This window comes from Malus sylvestris, chromosome 1 (assembly GCF_916048215.2).
Source record: "Malus sylvestris chromosome 1, drMalSylv7.2, whole genome shotgun sequence".
Taxonomy (NCBI): Eukaryota; Viridiplantae; Streptophyta; class Magnoliopsida; order Rosales; family Rosaceae; genus Malus; species Malus sylvestris.
The window spans coordinates 19773270-19789330 of record NC_062260.1 but is presented as its reverse complement, the minus strand read 5'-3'; the positions used below and the strand labels follow the sequence as shown (position 1 = coordinate 19789330).

The 16061-nt window shown below is 43.5% G+C and overlaps 1 long non-coding RNA gene across 1 annotated transcript; it reads left to right on the top strand.

The window, feature by feature from the left end:
* The first annotated feature begins 5199 nt into the window (after positions 1 to 5199).
* Positions 5200 to 5953, top strand: LOC126626719 (uncharacterized). Its single transcript, XR_007624771.1, has 2 exons — positions 5200 to 5374; positions 5550 to 5953. It is a non-coding gene; the product is annotated as an uncharacterized LOC126626719 (long non-coding RNA).
* The last annotated feature ends 10108 nt before the right edge of the window (positions 5954 to 16061 follow it).

Below are 16061 nucleotides of genomic sequence, written 5' to 3'. Positions count from 1 at the left end.
GTTTGGACCTGTAACCCATACTCCTCCACATGTGATGCCCGTTGGCTATAAGTGGGTTTTCATTCAGAAGCGTAATAGGAAGAACGAAATTATGCGTTACAAAGCTCGTCTTATTGCACAAGGCTTCTCACAACGCCCTGGGATTGACGATGACGAAACTTATTCACCCGTTATAGATGTGATTACTTTTCGCTACCTTATTAGTTTGGTAGTTTTCGAAAGATTGAGTATGCAGCTCATGGACGTAGTAACTGTGTATCTCTATGGAAATCTTGATATGGAAATTTACATGAAAGTTCCTGAATGACTTACATTGATTGGTTTAAATATTTTCAAACCCCGAAACACGCTCTTAATTCGGCTGAGGCGTTCACTCTACGGTTTGAAGCATTCCGGAAGAATGTGGTATAACCGTCTGAGTGAGTATTTGATTAGTCAGGGATATGTGAACATCGAACTGTGCTCTTTTGTGTTCATTAAGAAGTCACATTCTAGATTTGTGATTATTGCAATATATGTCGATGACATAAATCTTATCGGAACTCTTTAAGAGCTCGCGAGAACTGCCGCTTACCTAAAGTCATAATTTGAGATGAAAGATCTAGGTAAGACTCGATACTATCTCGGTCTTGAGATAGAGCAATGTTCAGATGGAATCCTAGTACATTAATTGAACTACACCAGAAGGTGTTGCACCGCTTTAATGAGGATAAAGTGAAGCCTTCGAGTACTCCTATGGTCGTTTGATCGCTAGATACAAAATAAGATTGTTGATGCACAAAATCAGCGAAGACTTTGGTACAACAGAAAGTGTCAGGTTTTGTGACCTTCGCTTGTTTTCTTCGGTCACTAGTGAGGATAAGTACGTAAATGAATAGAGACAGAGAAGCAAACACAGGATGTACGTGGTTCACCCAGATTGGCTACGTCCACGGAGTAGAGGAGTTCTTATTAGTAGTGAAGGGCTTACACAAGTACAAAGGATCAAGCTCTCAATTTAGTGAGTTCTTGTGAATGATTTAACACAAATGGCATTAGGCAATATTGTGGGGGAATGACCCCTATTTATAGAAAAACTTGTAGCTTTGTCACATTGACATGTGTCATGTTATGATTGGTTCTTGATGTCGACACGTGCTGCGCTCTGATTGGCTTCTAATCTTGACACGTGTCGAGTAGTGATTGGTCTCCTGGTCGGAGGGGAACTCTTCTGGGTCCTTGACAGTATAGCGTTGGCCGGTGCTCGGTAGTTTCGGGATTGGTCAAGTATGGTACAAACAGTGCTCCCCTAAGTTCCCGAGTGAGGGAAACTCCTCGGTTGGGGACTTGCAAGATCCAATCCCTTGAGTAATCACGAAACTTCTAAGTACCGAAGTGTGGTCTGATCTTCATCTGCCCTTCTCTGGAAGTACTTTTCCTCCATCCGGGAATGGTGTATTTAGCTGATGTTGACGCACAAGGTAATGTATCAATTTCACTTGAAGCTTAGTTGTAGTTTCGGGCTTAGTCAAGTGTGATACAAACCCTATAGTAGGAGTCCCCCAAGTCGCCGAGCTAGGAGATCTGCCGAAAGAGGTGACAGACAAGGTAAGCAGTCAAACTTCCAAGTAAGCAACCCAGGATCAGAGGTTTGACTTCGGCTTCCGGTTGATTGTTCTCATTCTCCTTGTCTCTCATTCAACTGCCAGGATAAGGAGAAGCAAATGGATAAGAGATGATATGAGATACTTTTGCTTTTGAAGAAGTAACTTTCCACAGGCTTATTCTTGAACTGTGCTGGAGGGTTTTCTGGTGCCCTTCAGAGTATAAGGCCGACTCAAAAATTTGAGGGTCAAAACAAGTCCATCAAATCTAGAGTACGTTCGACCTTGATGATATGGGATACTTTTGCTGTTGACGGAATAATGAATGTGGTATGGAAAGGTGTCGTGCTGTAGTGATCTGTTTCAGCTCACCGTTGAACCTTCTGCTTCAATCTTTTGCATGGCAGAAGTGGTGTGCAACCTTTGCATTTAAATGGTCCTTCAGAACATTCCTTCATAGTGACTCATCCACGCTTGGCAGCTTCAGTGTAAAGAGCCAATATCTGATCAACTGTCATGAGGTATTTGCCGGTGGAATTCGTGACCTTGACAGCAGTTGAGGATGAGTACTCAAGAGCAATGCTAAGTAAGCAACCAGGCAAAGGCTCCAGGCAGTCAGTTCCAAATTGGAGGTTTGATTTCAGGTTCCGACTGACTGCTCTCTTTCTCCTTGTCCTGCAGGTGTGGACAAGGACAAAAACAAAGATAGGGAGAAAGCATGATATGGGATACTCTTGCTTTCGACCCTGATGATATGAGATACTCTTGTTCTTGGTGTGGCTTATTTGCTGAGGTATTATCGGGGGGAAATAAAGCTGAGTATTTCGAGAGGTTATGTTGAGGGTGCCTTTTCGAATGCGAGAAAGGGTTGAGCATTTTTGCAGGTTTGCCTGTCCGTTGAGGAGGGAGGTCAATGTATATAGGGATTTCCCAATAACAAGTAGTAATGCTATTCCTTTACCCTTCTTGGTCACAGCAATGTAGTGGGAGCTGCCAGCTTCACGTGTTTTAATTTTGTCAGAGCACTTTGAAAAAGTGGTATGTGGTATCTGGAAAGCTGATGTTACGTGTGAAGATTACAGACAAGCTTTATCTAAGGAAATCTGGCTCTCGAAGTTCTGAGAGTTGTGCCTCTTCGGTTTTCAAACAAGCAATCCCGTCGAGGATCTGACTCTCGAGATTCGGAAAGCGGTGCTACTCCGGTTTTTGAGAAAGTAATTATGTTGGGAGTCTTTTCTCGAATGTGAGTAAAGGTTGGACGTTCTTGCCAACCTGTCTTGCCGCAAAACACGGAGGTCGACACACATAGGGACTTTCCAGTTGTCAAGCAGTGGTGCTGTTCCTTTACCCTTATGGGTAATAGTAGGGTAGCTGGAACTTCGAAATTCTCGTGCCTAAACTTTGTCAGAGATCTTTGACAAAGTTATATGTGGTACCCGAGGAGTTGATGGTGCATATGGAGAGCGGTGATTGAACAGTAAGATTCACGTGCTTTCTACTTCACCAGAAATCTTCGACAGATTGCCCGTAATTTCCGCAAAGCTGAGTGTGCATGTGACAGGTGCTGACGAGGCTGAAAAAGCAGGTGCTTCTTCGATTTCTGAGATCGGCCCTCGTGGTCTCTGAGCAGCCCAACTTTTGAGAAAGCAAACGCCTATTCGATTTCTGAGATCGGCCCTCGTGGTCTCTGAGCAGCCCAGCTTTTGAGAAAGCAAACGCCTCTTCGATTTCTGAAGCTCCGTCGAGTGCAGATTTTTATAGAGGCTGGCATTAAGTTCCACAGCACACTTGAATCTCTACCAGTAGAAGCTCATTTCTTGCACTTCTAAGATCTTGATTTGTCTGACCTCTTCCCTCTTCAACATATTTGAAAATGTCTGGACCCTCCGACCGTCGTTTTGACTTGAACCTTGGAGAAGAGACAACCACGCCTTCTCCAGACAACATATGGCGCCCATCCTTCATATCCCCTACTGGTCCTCTTACCGTTGGGGATTCTGTGATGAAGAATGATATGACCGCTGCAGTGGTGGCCAGGAACCTTCTCACTCCCAAAGATAACAGACTACTTTCCAAACGGTCTGATGAGTTGGCTGTTAAGGACTCTCTGGCTCTTAGTGTTCAGTGTGCAGGTTCTGTGTCTAATATGGCCCAACGCCTATTTGCTAGAACCCGCCAAGTTGAATCATTGGCTGCTGAAGTGATGAGTCTCAAACAGGAGATTAGAGGGCTCAAGCATGAGAATAAGCAGTTGCACCGGCTCGCCCATGACTATGCTACAAACATGAAGAGGAAGCTTGACCAGATGAAGGAATCTGATGGTAAGGTTTTACTTGATCATCAGCGGTTTGTGGGTTTGTTCCAAAGGCATTTATTGCATTCGTCCTCTAGGGTTGTACCTGGTAATGAAGCTTCAAATGATGAACCTCCAATGCCTCCTCCTTCTGGGGTTTTGTCAAGTACTGAGGCTCCGGATAACCACCCTCCGGTGCTTTCTCTTTCTGGGGCTCTACCGACTGCTGAGACTTCCCCTAAGCAACCTTTGTGAAGGCTCCCTTTTGTTTGTTTATTTTGACTCATGTATATGTACATATTTGTGGCTTATCGAAAATATTAATAAATAAGCTTTGCTTCATTTCAACATATTGTGTTAAATACACCAAAGCCTTCTTCATAAAGTTCTTTGAATTTTTGCTTTTGTTGAAACCTGTATTGTTGAAGCTTTGTGAGTGAAGCATGTAGTTTGAGGTAGTGTTCCCTTAATTTCCCGAGTGAGGAAAACTTCTCGGTTGGAGACTTGAAAAATCCAAGTCACTGAGTGGTTGTGAGACTGCCGAGTATCAAGGTGCAGTAGCATATGGTGGGAGTCCCCCAAGTCTTCAGGCGAAGAGAGTTGCCGAATGAGGTGTCTCGCGTGTTACTAATTTGTCAAAGTAACGAATTCTTGTTTCGATGTCACACATTCGTATATGCTTTATCTAAAAATATTTCCAACTTTTGTGTGTTTGATGCTGCATGCTATTGACTAGACAAGATCAAGTGCAATTAGTAGCTTTTCTCTCTTTTTCATCTTTTCTTTGGTGGAATTGCTTTTCGTTTCCACTAATCAGCCTGAGTGGATGCAAGATAACACCTTTCTCTATAGCTCAGATTGCAAAGTCGTCTTCATGAAAGTTTTTCCTTATCTTGTGAACTACAACATATCCAAATTTGAGATCCATCGGAGTAGTACAACTTCAGAAATTCAAGTATGATGAGTAACTGTTCATCAATGTTCTGTTAATCCGTCAGACTTGTTGTGAGCTTCGAAACTCCATTTTCTCTTGTTCAGATCAACATACTTTCTTCATCGAAGTTGTTCCCTAACTTGTGAACTACAACATATCCAAATTTGAGGTCCCTTGGAGCAGTATAACTCCATAAATCCAGGTATGATGAGTGACTGTTTATCATTTGTCTGTCAACCCGTCAGATTTGTTGTGAGCTTTGAAACTCTATTTTCTCTTGCTCAGATCAGCATGCTTTCTTCATTGAAGTTGTTCCTCAGCTTGTGAACTACAACATATCCAAATTTGAGATCCCTCGGAGCTGTATGACTCCAGAAATCCAGGTATGATGAATGACTGGTTATTATTTTTCTGTCAACCCGTCAGATTTGTTGTGAGCTTCGAAACTCCATTTTCTCTTGTTCAGATCGGTATGCTTTCTTCATTGAAGTTGTTCCTCAGCTCGTGAACTACAACATATCCAAATTTGAGATCCCTCGGAGCAGTATAACTCCAGAAATCCAGGTATGATGAATGACTGGTTATTATTTTTCTGTCAACCCGTCAGATTTGTTGTGAGCTTCGAAACTCCATTTTCTCTTGTTCAGATCGGTATGCTTTCTTCATTGAAGTTGTTCCTCATCGACTCTTTTATAACATATCAAAAATTCAGGATGAACTAACGGTTAAATATTTCCAGATCTTCGAAACATCACAACAGCTTCGAAATCTGCAAGAAGCCGACTATCATGTTTGGAGCTTCAACACTTTAATTTCCGTCGCTCAAACAGAAATGGTTCCTTCTTGAAAGTTGTTCATATGCTCAAGAACTATAGGGTGTCCAAAATTCAGCTCCATTGGAGAAGAGCAGAGGTTGCAGAAATTTGATAGATGAAAGGAGGCGGAAGAGGGAGAGAGAGAAAAAGTCTCTTGGGTTGGATTTCTATTTTGGGGCAGATTCCAATTTTTGTAGCACCTTCATTATTGATGAATTGCTTGTACTTTTGTCCATCATGAAACTTGGGACTTTGGCTTGTTGTTGGATCTATTATAATATGTTTGGGAACATATATAAGTGAATAAATAAGAAGGAAAATTTTGGGCCCTTGTGGGTGTAAAACAAAAAATGTTTATGTTTACCCAAGTGTTTTTGTACAAGTTCAAGGGCATCTTGGGTTTTGTGAACAAAATTTGTTTATTTGGAGCAAGGTTTTGTGTTGAAGCTTTGTAGGTGAAGCTTTGGTGTTGAAGCTTTGATGGTGAAGCTTTGATGGTGAAGCTTTGTAGATGAAGCTTTGTAGATGAAGCTTTCTAGGTGAAGCTTTGATGGTGAAGCTTTGTAGATGAAGCTTTCTAGGTGAAGCTTTGATGGTGAAGCTTTGATGGTGAAAGTATGTAGAGGGAGCTTTCTAGGTGAAGATTTTTTAGGTGAAGCTTTGTAGGTGAAGCTTTTTTAAGTGAAGCTTTTCGGGTGAAGTTTTTTTTTGGGTGAAGCTTTGTGGGTGAAGCTTTTTAGGTGAAGCTTTGTGGGTGAAGCTTTGGAGGTGAAGCTTTTCGGGTGAAGCTTTTTGGATGAAGCTGTTTTTTTTGTTTTTTTTTTTTTTTTGTTTTGTTTTTTTTTTTTTTTTTTGGCGCTTGACACGGTCTTCATTTGCTTGTTTTGTAGTGACTCTTTATTGAATTCATTGCCAAATGGCCTTCATTACATAGGATGCCGAACGGCTATAGCTCAACACTTGTACATCGTGAGTCTATTTGTAGTAGTACTTCAAGTGATCAGCGTTCCATGGATGGCCAAGGGTCTTGCCATCAGAGCTTCTAAGTGTGTAAGAGCCAGGGCGACTGATGCCAATGACTTCATACGGTCCATCCCAGTTTGGACTAAGTGTGCCTTCACTCGGGACTCTGTCGCAGAGTAATCTTTTCTTTAAGACCCAGTCTCCTATTTTGAAAGAACGAGGCTTGACCCTAGAGTCATAATAGTTGGAGATGCGCTGCTTGTAGGTGACATTCCTCAAGTGAGCTTGGTTTCTGTGTTCCTCGACTAAATCCAAGTTGAGGGTGAGTTGTTTGTCATTTTCACTTTGAATGTAGTTCTGGACTCGGAATGTTGCTTGCTCGAGCTCAACAGGGACAACCGCCTCTGTGCCAAAGGCAAGTGAGAATGGAGTTTCTCCTGTTGAAGTCCGATATGAAGTGCGATATGACCAAAGAACTTGGGGTACAAATTCTGGCCAACAGCCTTTAGCTTTGTCCAAGCTGGTTTTCAAAGTGCGCTTGATTATTTTGTTGATGGCCTCAACTTGTCCATTAGACTGGGGATGAGCTGGAGAGGCAAAGCATAAGTTGATGTTGAACTTAGAGCAGAACAACCTGAACTTCTTGTTGTCAAACTGTCGCCCATTGTCAGTGACTATCGCATTGGGAATGCCGAATCTACAAAGGATGTTCTTCCACACGAAGTCTTCTATCTTTGCCTCAGTAATGGTTGCCAAGGGTTCTACTTCGGCCCACTTTGTGAAGTAGTCCACTGCAACGACTGCGTAACAGACTTTGCCCTTCCCTGCCGGCATTGGGCCGATCAAATCAAGTCCCCACTGGGCGAAGGGCCAAGGGCTGATCATAGGAGTAAGAGGCTCTGGAGGGGAATGAGGAATAGCCGCATATCGTTGACATTTGTCACATGAGCGGGATACTTTGATGGCATCCTGGTGGAGTGTTGGCCAGTAATATCCTTGGCGAAAAGTCTTGTGTGCTAGGGACCGAGATCCAGCATGATCTCCACAAACTCCCTCATGTATTTCCCGAAGGACGATTTCCGCCTCGGCAGGCGTAAGACACCTTAAGTATGGCAGGCTAAAACCTCGCTTATAGAGTTGATCATTGATGATCAGGTAGCGGGTAGACTTGTATCGAATTTGCTTAGCCTGGACTTTATCATTTGGGAGGGTGCCATGAGCAAGGAAATTATAGATCGGGGTGATCCAACTATCCCCCTGTTGTAAGTTGCATACTTTTGCGGCCATGGTGCTTGGTGTTGCCAACAGTTCGACATGAATTTTTCTTCCAATCTTGTCTTCCACAGCCGAGGCGAGGCGAGCCAGGGCGTCTGCATGACTGTTTGCCGCTCGAGGAACTTGGGTGATCTGGTAGTGGAAGTGCTTGAGCAAAAGTTGTGTTTGCGCAAGATATGCTGCCATGGAGCTGTCCTTAGCATCAAAGTTGTTGGTAACCTGGTTGACCACCAATTGGGAGTCACTGAAAATATCAATTTGTTTAACCCCGAGGTGTTTGGCCAAACGTAATCCTGCTAGAAGGGCTTCATACTCGGCCTCATTATTTGATGCCTTGAATTTGAAACGAAGAGCATACTCCATTGCTACTTTGTCGGGTGTAGTCAAGACTAGTCCCGCTCCACAGCCCTGTTGGTTGGATGAGCCATCAACATACAGACTCCATGCTGGGGTTGTTGGTTCTATCTTCTGAGCTTCCGGGGGTAATGAAGCCACTGCTTCAGGTGTAGAAGCAATGTCAACCGGATATGTGAAGTCGGCAATGAAGTCTGCCACTGCTTGGCCCTTCTCAGCTGGCTTTGGTTGGTAGGAGATGTCAAACTCACCCAACGCTATTGCCCATTTGATCATTCGCCCTGAAGTGTCAGGACTTTGGAGTATCTGTCGAAGAGGATAATTGGTAAGCACGATGATGGAGTGCGCTTGGAAGTAAGGGCGGAGTTTTCGAGCAGACATGACCAATGCCAGAGCCAATTTCTCAATGTTAGAGTACCGTGTCTCCGCATCTTGTAAGGTTTTGCTAGCGTAGTAGACAGGTCGCTCAATATTCCCATCCTTTCGAATGAGAACGGAACTTACGGCTGAAGCTGATACCGATAGGTAGATAATGAGAATGTCTCCTACCTCGGGCTTGGAGAGTAGAGGGGCTTTACTCATGTACTCCTTGAGGTTTTTGAATGCCTCGGCACATTCATCAGTCCATGTAATGTACTTCCTACTTCCCTTAAGTGCTTTAAAAAAGGGAGCACATTTGTCTGTGGCCTTAGAAATGAACCTGGTTAAGGCTGCCACCTTGCCAGTAAGGCTCTGGATGTCCTTTGAAGTTACCGGTTCCTTCATGTCGAGGATTGCTTTGATCTTCTCGGGATTAGCTTCAATGCCTCGTTGGCTAATCATGAAACCTAAGAATTTGCCAGAGCCTACGCCGAAGGCACATTTGTTGGGGTTTAACCTCATTCGATACCTCTTCAAAATAGTGAAAGTTTCAGATAGGTTGGTGATGTGTTGGTCAGCATGTTTGCTCTTGACTAACATATCATCAACGTAAACTTCCATGCTCTTCCCAATCTGCTCGGCGAACATTGAGTTGACTAGTCTCTGATAAGTCGCTCCTGCATTCTTTAGGCCGAAAGGCATGACTTTATAGCAGTATAGTCCTCTGTCGGTAGTGAAGGCTGTGTGTTCTTGATCCGAAGGGTTCATGAGGATTTGGTTGTATCCTGAGTAAGCATCCATGAAGCTCAGGAGTTCACACCCGGCCGTAGAGTCTATAAGTCTGTCAATAAGAGGAAGAGGGAAGCTATCTTTCGGACACCCTTTGTTTAGGTCGGTGTAGTCAACATACATTCTCCACAAGACCTTTTGAAGCAAAAGACTTTCTTTGGTCGGATTTTTCTTAACAAGGACCACATTTGCTACCCATGTCGGGTAATTGACTTCGCGGACAAAGCCTATGCCTTTGAGTTTTTCAACTTCTGCTTTCATTGCCTCGTATCGTTCAGCGTCATAAGATCTTCGCTTCTGTCTCACCGGCTTGATCTTGGGGTCAATACTCAAACAATGACAGATGACATCGGGAGAGATGCCTGGCATGTCCTCATATGACCAGGCGAAGACTTCAGTGTTCTCTTTCAAAAAAGATATCAATGCTAACCGAAGGGGTGGTGACAATGTGGTACCAATCTTCACCATGCGATCTGGATAATCTCTTGAGATAGGTACATTCTCCAACTCTTCAGCAGGTTGGGCTTGCTGGGTGAAAGAGTCATCTCGAGGATCATCGGGTTGATTGTTGCTATCAGGAAGATCCAAGTTCGCTTCATCTAGGCTGGTCTTTGTGACTTGGTCATGTACAGACAGGGTTTCCTTGGGTCCGGGCAAGTGTTGTTGCTTAACTGAAGTGTTGTAACATGATCGTGCACTAAGCTGATCTCCTCTGATGTAGCCGTTGCCATGGGGGGTTGGAAATTTCATCAACAGCATATGCGTGGATACCATAGCCTTGAGATCATTGATGCCTGTGCGCCCAAAGATGACATTGTATGCCGTTGGGCAGTCAACCACTAGGAAGTTAGTGGTAATGGTAGCCGTGTAAGGGCCTGTACCAATAGTAAAGGGTAAATGTATGCTCCCTAAGGGTTGCACGATATCACCGGAGAAGCTTATCAGAGGAGAAATCGAGCGATTGAGCAAGTGTTCAGCTACACTGAGTGCCCTGAAAGCTTCGGCAAACATGATATTGACCGAAGCCCCTGTGTCTACGAGGATTCGTCGAACATCAAAGTTGGCTATGTGAGCCTCCACGATCAATGGGTCGTTATGAGGGTAGATGATGCCTCTTTCTTCCTCAGGGTAGAAACATATCGGATCCCAGTTAGGTTTTTGATACTTCCCTCCCCTGATGTCTTCCACGTGAAACACTTGGTGACCAGGCCTCAGACTTCGTTCACTGTTTTTCATGGCCCTATTGGAAGATTCAGATATGGGTGTGCCGCCGCTTATGGAATATATGACATTCACCTGGCGTTGGTTACGGTTATCCCTTTGAGGGTGAAGAAGGAATTGATCAATTTTTCCTTCTCGTGCCAAAGCTTCAATACGATCACGGAGGATGATACATTTCTCGCTATCATGGCCGTTATGCTCATGGTAGCAACAAAACATGCCCGCGTTATTCGGGGGCGTGTAATCTGGGTGCCTCGGCTTTGGCTTTGGTATCAGGTGAGCTATGCTGGGGTAAATGGCCGCGCATGTGGTATTCAAGGGCGTGTATGTCTCATACCTTGGGGTAGGGGGTATCTTGACGCGGGTTTGACCCACTGCATTGACTGCCTGGGGGCGAGCGTTATTGTGGCGATACCCTTGGTTATCGGGATAGTGTCCCTTACTCTTTTTACTGAAATGAGAGTGGTGAGGATGGAAATCCTTCCTCTTGCCTTGAAATTGATATGTCTGTTGATTCGGCGAAGCATTATGCAAGGCATGGGGAGGTGCCACTGCTGTTTGGAAAGTTGAGGTCTTCTCATTTAGGTGAGTCTGGCTTCCACCTCCCACTTGTTGATAAAGGATGGTTGTAGGGGGTTTCTCCTGATATGTCTTTGCCTCGGCGGAGGCATGGTTATAAGCCTGCGCCATCACCTCAGAGTAAGTCTTCCAAGTATTGGCATTGATCATGTATTTAAAGAAACAATCACGTAGGCCTGCCGTGAAGGCTTTGAGGGCAGTCTTGTCGTCTGCCTCGGCACACCGGGAGTATTCATGGCTGAAGCGGCCAGCATACATACGTAATGACTCGTCTGGCTTCTGGCGGATAGTGTACAGGTCATCTGCAGAGTGCAAGCGATCGGTTTGGAAAATGTGTTGGGAAACAAATAGTTTCCTCAATTCCTCAAATGAGTCTACCGTCTCAGGTGTAAGACGACAATACCAATTTAGAGCTCCGCCAGAGAGGGTGGAGGGGAAGAGAAGACATCGCTCTTCGTCGGTGTGCATCCGGTATGCCATGGTGGACTCAAAGAGGTTAAGGTGCTCAATCGGGTCCTCTTTTCCAGTATAAAGTTGCAAGCCAAGCTTTTGCTTTGTCTTTGCTTGAAGGGGGGTGTTGAGGATCCTCCTTGTAAGAGGGCCAGGCCTGGGTTGGTTCCAGTCAGGTATTTCAGCCTGACGTTCAGCCTTCAACTTGTTTACTTCCTCAAGAAGCTGTAGGACAAGGGGGTCCTGAGCGGAGTTATGTGCCACTGGAGCTTTCTTTCGTAAATCTCCATCTCCTCTTGGAATTAGGAAGGTTTGATCAAGGGCATGTGATTTTTCCCTGGACTCGATGTACTGGCTTCCAGGGTATGTCTGTCGGAACACCTCTGAGTCCCCTGTACCCTCATGTCTCTCTAGGACTTGTTGCCCCTTCCCCAAATTGGTGGCCGGCTCGGGCCGTGGCAGGGGACCGAGTCTCTCAGAAATCCTTGGGTCATTGATCTTTGAGCTTATATGGATGGAATTCTCTCGACGTTGCTTCAGGAAATCCCGACAATCGCGAAAGACGGCTTTCGATCCTTCTGCCCCTTCAGCAAAGAGGTGTCTCCCTCCACTTCTCATGGTTCGGGTCGAAGCAACTGGGTTAAGAGAAGCCTCATGTTGATTATCAAGTCGAGGGGTAATCTGTTCCCTATCAGGGATATCTATGTCGAATGCATGTGACCCTCCATGTTGGAGGGCACCCAGTTGATGGTTGACTTCCACGGGGGCAACAAGCTCGCGTGTCTGAGCTTGCCTAGCTTCGTGGAGTGTCTCGAAGAGCTTCTCATATTGCTCCTAGAGGACCTCATTCCTCATTGCTATCTTGTTGTTCTGAGCTTCCAACTCATCGACTTTAGCTTGAAGAAGAACTCGTTTTCCTTCCTTCTTTCGTTGCTTCGCACTATGTGCAAGGGGGGTGTCATTCTGTGTGCTGTGGCTTCCTTCGCTTCCCATGTTGGAGAGGGATGCCTGGTCAAAAGAAAGTGTACGAATGATAGAAACCAGCTTGACACAGCTGAAGAGAGTAGGAATAAGTGTCGTTCCCACAGACGGCGCCAAATGTTGATGCACAAAATCAGCGAAGACTTTGGTACAACAGAAAGTGTCAGGTTTTGTGACCTTCGCTTGTTTTCTTTGGTCACTAGTGAGGATAAGTACGTAAATGAATAGAGACAGAGAAGCAAACACAGGATGTACGTGGTTCACCCAGATTGGCTACGTCCACGGAGTAGAGGAGTTCTTATTAGTAGTGAAGGGCTTACACAAGTACAAAGGATCAAGCTCTCAATTTAGTGAGTTCTTGTGAATGATTTAACACAAATGGCATTAGGCAATATTGTGGGGGAATGACCCCTATTTATAGAAAAACTTGTAGCTTTGTCACATTGACATGTGTCATGTTATGATTGGTTCTTGATGTCGACACGTGCTGCGCTCTGATTGGCTTCTAATCTTGACACGTGTCGAGTAGTGATTGGTCTCCTGATCGGAGGGGAACTCTTCTGGGTCCTTGACAGTATAGCGTTGGCCGGTGCTCGGTAGTTTCGGGATTGGTCAAGTATGGTACAAACAAAGATCATTTCCGTCTGAAGGAGGATGATGAAAAGATTTTAGAGCTTGAAGTTCCTTATCTAAGTGCGATAGGCGCTTTATTGTACTTAGCTCAATGCACTATACCCGACATCTTCTTCGCTGTTAATCTTTTGGCAAGATACAGTAATGTGCCTACACGCAGACACTGGACTGGCGTGAAAGACATTTTCCGTTACCTTAAAGGTACTACGGATTTGGGCTTGTTCTATCCCTATAGATCCTTAAGTGATGCCGCACCTCATGCTTCTCGAGTCAATTCTAGCCTTGTTGGTTATGCCGACGCAGGATACTTGTCTGATCCGCACAAGGCGCGTTCTAAATGAGTTATGTCTTTACCGTTGGAGGCACCGCAATCTCTTGGAGGTCAACTAAACAAACCTTAGTTGCCACTTCGTCTAACCATGCTGAAATTCTCGCCTTACATGAAGCAACTCATGAATGCTTTTGGTTGAGAGCAATGGTGGGTCATATTCGAAGCTCTTGCAATCTTTATCCCGCCATTGATGTCCCGACGACGATCTTTGAAGACAACGCAATATGCATCGAACAACTCAAGAAGGGTTACATAAAATGAGACAACACCAAGCACATCGGGCCAAAGTTCTTCTTTTCACATCAACAACAAGAGCATCAAAATATTGAAGTCACGCAAATCCGTTCACAAGATAATCTGACCGACCTCTTCACAAAATCATTGCCAAAAATGACTTTTCAGAAGCTTGTTCATGGAATTGGTATGCGTGAATTTTCTGAGTTGTAACATTGCTATTTCTCTTTGGAATTGTGTCAAACTCAGGGGAAGTATCTTGAAGATACTTGCTTGATCTTAATGTACTCTTTTTCCCTACGATCAAGAGCATTTTTCCCATTGGGTTTTTACTACCTAACTAGGTTTTAACGAGACACCCATCTTGGGTTGGTCATATCCATAATGACGTCTCGTAGACGTTTCTTTGGACTTTGCATTTCTCACCCATTTTTCCTTAGACTATGGATTTTGTCCTTATTCGGGTTTTTGCCATAGCCTTAGGGTTTTTTTAGTGAGACTTACTACTTATGCAAGTTCCTACCTTATTGAGAATAAGTGTTGTTTCTTAGAATCAATGTTGACGAGTCGACTTCCTCAACTTTTGCATCATGGTAAATCTACCTTGAGTATTTACACACTCAAGGAGGAGTGTTGTAAACTTTCCTAGTTTAAGTGTGATTGTGTAAATCCTAAATTAGATTTGATTTGATTCTAGTTATCATTTCCTATTACAACTTGTATTCCTTGGGGATGAAGAAATTTCTTCTCTCCTTCTACTACTATGAATAAAGGTGCTATGTAGAAGGGACAACACACATATTCCCCTACAATTCTACAAAAATATATCTCTCAATCTCTCTTCTCCTGGTCGCCGGCCCCCTTAACCTTATCAGATAAAATAGGCTACAACACTACTAATACTATACGATACAAAATAGTTACATGATTGCCACTCAATCCTACCACATTTTTCGACTCACCAATTTTTTCCTCCGATCAATTGATCAAGTTTTTTAGCGACCAGCCAATCAAATTGTTCAATTTCAATATCACTACCCAACAGTAACCTTAGAAAAACATGTTAAGTAATGAATTTTCTCCTAAGTTCTCTAACTTTAGTGTGTATATATGTAAAAAAAAACACACACACACACACAATAAACTCACAAAAATATTATTGAAGATAAAAAAAAGTTGCGCATATTATTTTTGAAGTCACTGTTGAACTATGATTTGAAATTTTTGGCGATCGAAATTTTTTTTAGCCACAATGACGGTGGCCGACGATAATTTATGACATTGGCATCGGAGGCATGTGGCTTATGTGCATAAGGGAGAAAACTTTAATGTTCTTATGCTTATAAGTATATTTGTGCACAATTTATAGCTTAGCCCAAATAAAATGGAAAGAAATTCGTAGTTTTCCTCAAAACTTTTATTTGATTTTTTTGCTAGAAAATAAAATCTTCCATTAAAATTGTTATTTATTTATTATTATTTTTTGAAAAACGATATTTTCTATACTAAGAGAAGAGGTGGGCTTAGCCCAAAATGAGCTGGTAATTATGTGGTTCAAATTCACCTTTGGCCTGCTTCTTAGTATTACAGTCGAGTGGTATTCCTCTTCACTTGTAAGTGAGAGGTCTTAGGTTCGATTCTTACCAAATGTGAACTTAAATCACATAATTGATAGCTCATTGTGAGGCTTAGCTTACTTTCCTACTTCCTCAATGTAGATAATAACATTTATTCAAAAAAAAAAAATCTTCTTTGGTAAAAATCGAACTTAAAACCTCACCCTTACAAATGAAGAAGAATACTATTAAATCGTCATACTAAGTGATTATTAAAATTAATATTTAATCTGAATGATTTAATTTACGATTAAGTAAGACACAGGTGATTTTGAATTTTGTAGGAAAAAACAACTGAGAACGGTCAGAGATACGGAGTTTGTCACGACTCACGAGAGTCAAAAATAAACGCACCGACGGGTTAGGGCCCAACAAAACCTTCCTGACCCGGTAAAACATAAAATTTGGCGGACCCGGTCACCTCTCACTCCCGGTAACCCTCCCGGTCAAAGTTCAAAACTACTGTCGGTACCGACACGCCAGATTCTTTCCCGGTAATCTTCCAATTTTATATGTGGCGTCGGATATTTGACATATCTGGACGGTTGAATGTGCTTTCTCTTCCGTTAGTCGCCGTTGTACTTCTTACACACAGATGAGATGCCCTTCTTGGGATTTGTGCCAATCAAAAGTACAGAAAAGCGGATGGG